This window comes from Amblyomma americanum, chromosome 10, assembly GCF_052857255.1.
Source record: "Amblyomma americanum isolate KBUSLIRL-KWMA chromosome 10, ASM5285725v1, whole genome shotgun sequence".
NCBI lineage: Eukaryota > Metazoa > Arthropoda > Arachnida > Ixodida > Ixodidae > Amblyomma > Amblyomma americanum.
Genome location: NC_135506.1, coordinates 99,946,391 through 99,952,724, shown reverse-complemented (window position 1 = coordinate 99,952,724; position 6,334 = coordinate 99,946,391). Strand labels below are relative to the sequence as shown.

The window sequence follows — 6,334 nt, the reverse complement described above, 5'->3', positions numbered from 1 at the left end:
GGACCCTGGTGTTAAGAGTTTGAGCGACCTACTGGAGATGGTACAACACAAATCAGCGCTGTTTATTCCCTCTTACTTTCGGCGTACATCAAGCGTAACCGCTATGAAAACTACCCTGGGCCTAACTTCACTTGCATCACGACGCAAAATTGCACGCCTGTGCCTTTTTCACAAAATATTTCATCATGAGTCTATTCGTTACGAGATACTTCTTCCCCCTTCATATATTTCACGCCGCACAGATCACATACATAAGGTAGGCATTTCTACATGCAAAACTAAAACATTCTCGGATTTTTTTATTCCTCGCACGTCATATGACTTTAACTACCTTCCTTCTTCAGTTGCACAATTCCTAACCCTGTATTGTTTAGCTCTGCTGTTACCGCTTCTATTGAATGATATATTGTGTTGATCACTTATTCTAACTTATCTATGTTGTGATAATTTATTGTTTTCTGCTGTTGTTTTTATTTTCAGTGTTATTATGTATTACCCACTCCCCTCTTTAATACTTTGCCACGAGGGTAAAATAAATAAAATTAAACTCATCTACTAGCTGGGATTTCTGACAATGGGCGGCTTAGTTCACTGACAAAACAAGCACTGTCGCAGACTGCGTTTGCTTTAAGTGAAAAACAATCTCTCCTTTAGTCGTGGGTCCACCAGTGTTGCAAGAGATGTTAATTGTCTTTCTTCACATGTGTCCACTCTTTAATGCAAGGAGGAGATGCATTGGCGAAACACTTATTTACCAACTTCTGTTTTCAGCGCAGGCCCTCTGCGCTCTTCCAGCTCTCGTTCAATAACGCAGACCACAGGAATGATCGAAGAAATTATAGTGCACTCATCTCCAGAGAGCACTTTCGTGACCTACTCAAACGGTTGCGGTATGTCCACGACATCCTCATTAAGCGTTATATCTTCTGCTACATAGGAGCTTGGTGGCAGGGGTAACTTCGAAAACGTTAAAGTAAGAGCTTCTCCGACCTCCATGATCCTTTTAAGCGTGTCAAAGACACTGTTCCACAGTGTTGGTGTCTCCTGTTTAAGCGTTAGCGGCGGAACCTTACCAGAACGCTCATGCTCTTCTCGGAGGTTGGCAGTAGAAGTGTAGCGGGACCTTACGTAGCACACTATGTCCTTGCACTTTTGTAGCACGGCTGGTAATTCTTCACTGCTTTTTTAGCAAATCCTGGACAGTGAGGCTCAGCGTATGAGCAAACAAGCATGGTAAGGGCTTGATACGTAACAGACGAGCTGCAAGAATCAATCATCCTTTTATCGTTGTATTGACAAGAGCAATGATTGCGTTGCGGAGACACCAACCTTCAACCTCATCAGCAATGGCGTCAGCGACGTTTTGTGCAGTGTGCGCTCCCTGGAAAACTGCAGTGGAGAGCACTGCAGACCACATAGTGGTACCTTGCAGAAGATGGCACGTGACTGCCATGTAGCTGTCAGCCGTGCATTATGTCCACATGTCTGCTGCTACGGCACAATGGCTTCTTGACGTCAGCGTAACGCGCAATTTCTCCTTCGCGTTCTCCTATAAGTTCGGCCAAATAACACCAGGAAGCTGCGTCCCGCCTGGCAGCTCGTTTCTTGGATCTTGTTCGTTGCAGAAATCTTGAAATCATTTGTCAGTGACGATTGAAAATGGCGGCAGGTATCTTGCTAACACTAAGGCTAGTTGCTTGTCAAGCTTCTTTTTCCTTTCGGTCTGGTTCCCATATTTCGGTCCTTTATCAAAAATAAAGAACTGCAGCCTGCTGCGTGTGCAAGTCTAGTGCATTTTTCTTCTATACGCCGAGCTCTATACAACTTAACCAATTTTAAATATAAGTGTCGGGGTTGTGAGAGAAGGCAAGAGTTAAAATAAAATAATAATAATAATAATTGGTTTTTTTGGGGGGAAGGAAATGGCGCAGTATCTGTCTCATATATCTTTGGACACCTGAACCGCGCCGTAAGGGAAGGGATATAGGAGGGAGTGAAAGAAGAAAGGAAGATTAGGTGCCGTAGTGGAGGGCTCCGGAATAATTTCGACCACCTGGGGATCTTTAACGTGCACTGACATCGCACAACACACGGGCGCCTTAGCGGTTTTCCTCCACAAAAACGCAGCCGCCGCGGTCGGGTTCGAACCCGGGAACTCCGGATCAGTAGTCGAGCGCCCTAACCACTGAGCCACCGCGGCGGGGCAAAATAAAATCACTACAACTTTAAATTGAGACGCAAAAGCGAGACAAGTCAGTCGAAATTGTAGCGGGGAAAATTCGGAAGTATTTTTTTAGATAGCGCTATCTATATTACTATCGATAGTAATATCGATACTATTATCGATACCACTATCGATAGATTTGCATCACTAGAACATCGAAAGGCGCGAGCTATCGCACGCCATGCAGCTTTGTCGAGATAAGCAAAGAGCGACGCGTTTTCTGAGCCCGCGTGAGACCGCAGCCACAAGTGAAACGTGACTAAAGTGAGCGCACTTGCCCCGCCAGTCAGACACAAGAGAAAGACGAGCTGACCAGTCAAATCGAGCTGCGCTACAGCTATCTTCAGCCGCAGCAAACATACCGAGACATTATCTCGGCAACAACTACCAACACTTTGCGGAGCTGGCGTCAGTCCAAGCAGGTTCGGGCCACGCTGCGGATCGCTCGTGTCAAGCGTGCTGACGGCTGTACTTTCCGAAGGAAAGAAACTGGTGATAAGCAGTTTTGTCTCCCGTGCTCGCTATTGGACAGCGATGAAGGCTTGCACGTCCGGGGGGGAGGATACTGTTCACGAGGTATAATTTCATTGCAGAGGGGAAGCAGATCTTTACAAACAGAGCAGTTTCTTAAACTGCGAGTGATTGTGGAACTCAAATACAACAAATCTTTTAGCATTAAAAATAGAACCTCTCACTTACATTGCTCCGATTCTTTTGGGGTATCGGAATGGTTCACATTACCCACGTGAATCGGCCATTTGGTGGACTTTTCGTATCTTCATAAGCCATAATAAAGGTAATTTTTACTCCTACTACCATTCCAGCATACTCATGTAGGGTGCTTATATAAAAAAACAATTTTTTTTCATGTGGCTACTTTGTGATTAGACTGTTGAAACCAAAAAATACAGGTTGTTCCCGGTCAATGAAATAAACATCGACCCATCATTACTGCGTATGTTAATAGTTTAAGCTGCTTGATAATATTTTTATTGTGCACCTGAAACGAAACTTTCTATGTATCTTAACAATAATGCAAAATGTTTGTTAGTCTTAGGTTCTCCTCTGTGATTTATCTACTTTTATGAGCTCACTTTGGTGAATTGAGAATGCACTGATGATTTTATCAGTGTCGATATTCTTCCATGTATCTGTATCGCCATTTGTTTGTCAATCAACGAAGTTGCCGTGACTAGCCATACATTCCTCCCTACAGGCTTTAGAGGCCTGCTTTTTATGTGTTTTTTTGCAAGATAGCTATAAATATATTTATCGCTATAATTATTTTGCTCATCAAAAGTTCAATCTTCCGGCAATCGTTTGATATTCCTTTATCTTCAGCTGTTTTGGAACTTTATACTTAGGCGGAATAGAGCTGTGTGTGGTCCTGTCGGAAAGTTCATCTTGAACGCTATTTATGGAAGTCTTTTGCTTCGGTTAAGTCTTGCAAGGATAAAAGGTTTCCAAGACACACAGGGCTTGGTCATATTGAGGTCTCTTATGCGTTAAAGAATTTTTTTTAAATTAAGAGGTGTTGGCACCATTTGATATTCGCATCGCCTTGCGAAGTCACTGCAGTTTCACTTTTCTTAAAACATTAAAAGAAAATTTTAAAATTCATCTCAAGCTTACGGCAATAAATCAACGCGACGCCCACTGCAGCTTCGCAGACACTTCAGGCGAAGCAGAATCTCTTTCAAATGTCACAATCACAGCTTAAGAATTGCCGAAGTCTAGAAACACAATAATAACATCCGAGAAAAGAAAACACTATAAATTTTGACTTAAAAAAACGCAATATATGTCGAGATTACGAAAAGCAAAATTTTGAAAAACTCACCTTTTCATGAATAGCTTTTTCTTCAAGAGAAGCGATCACTGTTCTAAAACAGAAACCAATGCAGAAAAGTGTGAGCGGTATGCCGCACGAAACTTAGTACTACCTAGTCTACGTCGAAAGAAACGTAATGATGAAACTGACACAGCTGCTGTAGCACAGCTTTGAACAACGCATTGGTGAAGTGTTCCGCTGATTATGGAGAATGCGGGAAAATTTTACTTTGGTTTAGACGTATCGAGGGGAAGGAGTCAGCTCGACTACTCCACCATTATGGAAACATTCTTTTATGCAGGAAAAGTGTTTTATTTTTTAATTCAAGTTATCTTTAATACTGTGGTTGCATCTTTAATAGGATATTTTTACTGGACCTCTGACTTGTTTTGTAAAATCAAGGAGCAAAAAAGTTGAAAATTGGTTTTGGCAGAAAGGAAATGGCAAAGTATCTGTCTGCCATATAGGCGGACAACTGAAGCGCGCAGTAAGGGTAGGGATAAAGGAGAGAGTGAAAGAAGAAAGGAGGAAAGAGGTGCAGCAGCGGAAGGCTCAGGAATAATTTCAACCACCTGGGGGTCTTTAACATGCACTGACATCGTACAGCCCACGGCCGCCTTAGCGTTTCGCCTCCATCGAAACGCAGCCGCCGCTGTCGGGATCAAGCTTGTTTTTAAGCATCGGCATGCAAAGACATACGCCCATACGTATAAAAAGGAACGGCCGTGCAAGGGAACGATTGATCAAAAAGAATATCGGTGTGTCTCATCCTCCAGTAATATCGTTCTGCCGAGCAGCCAGCAGTAGTCAGACAACAACGCCCACACTGCACACCTGCGCAAGTCTGGCGAACGGCTGTACGGTTTTGGATATAACAGGCGTCCGTAGCTGCGGAAAGACACATGCAGCGCATGATAGATAAGGGGCTGGCAGAGAATTTTTACTCACACAAAGTGAACAGGTGACCGGAAACGCTCAGGGTGATTGCCAACGTTTTGACAAGGGGTCTTGTCTGTGTTCACGTGCATGTGCAGAGCACGTCACGTTCAGGCCATAAATGGAGGTTTGCGCGTTTACGTATATATATATATATATATATATATATATATATATATATATATATATATATATATATATATATATATATATATATATATATATATATATATATATATATATATATATATATATATATATATTGCCACGCTGCTGACTTTCTGCCGGCGCCACCTGGTGGTCGAACTGTGTTCCCGAGCGCGTGGCCGAACGTCTTCTTTGTCCAGAACGAGCGCGGCGGTGTTGGCAAACCTCGCCCGAGTGAACAGTTTGGTTCTCTGTATTTTTCGCCGGTGACATTTTTGGTGGAGCCGTGCTGGGTATCATCCCATGTACGCTGACCGGGACGATAGCCCTGACGCTTCTCCCCGACGAGCAGACGCCACACCTGTCCACAAAGCTAGCCGTCGCCTGCGAGGCCTGCAACCCGAATTTGAGCCACTCACGATTCCTGCTCGGGCCATGACTTCCGCCACTGGCAGCCAGACAGGTCAGTCCTTCGGCAGTGCCCCGCCGTTCGTCTTTCTTGCACCTCGGTCGCCACCATCCTTCCACGGCGACCGGTTCGAGGATGTAGAAGATTGGTTGGCCGGTTTTGACCGTGTGGCCGCGTTCAACCAATGGGACGACGAGCGAAAGCTGCTGAACGTGTACTTCGCACTGCAAGACTCGGCGAAAACGTGGTTCGAGAACCACGAGGCGTCCTTCTCTAACTGGGCAGCTTTTCGCCGCGAGGTGCTCGCCACGTTCAGTTCGAGCGAGCGAAAGGAGAATGCCGAGCTTGCCCTTCGCTCCAGGTCACAGCAGTCCAACGAGAGCGTGGCCATGTTTATTGAGGACATGACCCGCCTCTTCAATCGGGCCGACCCAGCCATGCCCGAAGCTACAAAGGTGAGGCACCTTATGCGTGGGGTAAAGGAGCAGCTGTTCGCTGGCCTCATGCGCGACCCTCCGAGAACTGTCGCCGCCTTTGCCAAGGAAGCGACGACCATAGAACGTTCCTTGCAGGAACGGAGTGCCCAATACGGCCGTCAGGCAAATGTAGCGGCCGCTCAGTACTGCACGTCCTTGCCAGGCCCCGGGGATGAGGCGCTGCGAGCGCTTGTGCGGAGCATTGTCCGCGAAGAACTGCGACACCTCCACTTGAGTGCTCCGTCAGAAAGCGTACCTTCGACAGGCGATGTTCTCCGTGACGAAATCCGGCGAGCGGTGCAGCCACCCCC

The 6,334-nt window shown here is 45.6% G+C and overlaps 1 pseudogene; it reads right to left on the bottom strand.

Moving 5' to 3' along the window:
- Positions 1-627: 627 nt before the first annotated feature.
- On the bottom strand, positions 628-1,483 carry LOC144108578 (uncharacterized; annotated as a pseudogene).
- Between the last annotated feature and the right edge of the window lie 4,851 nt (positions 1,484-6,334).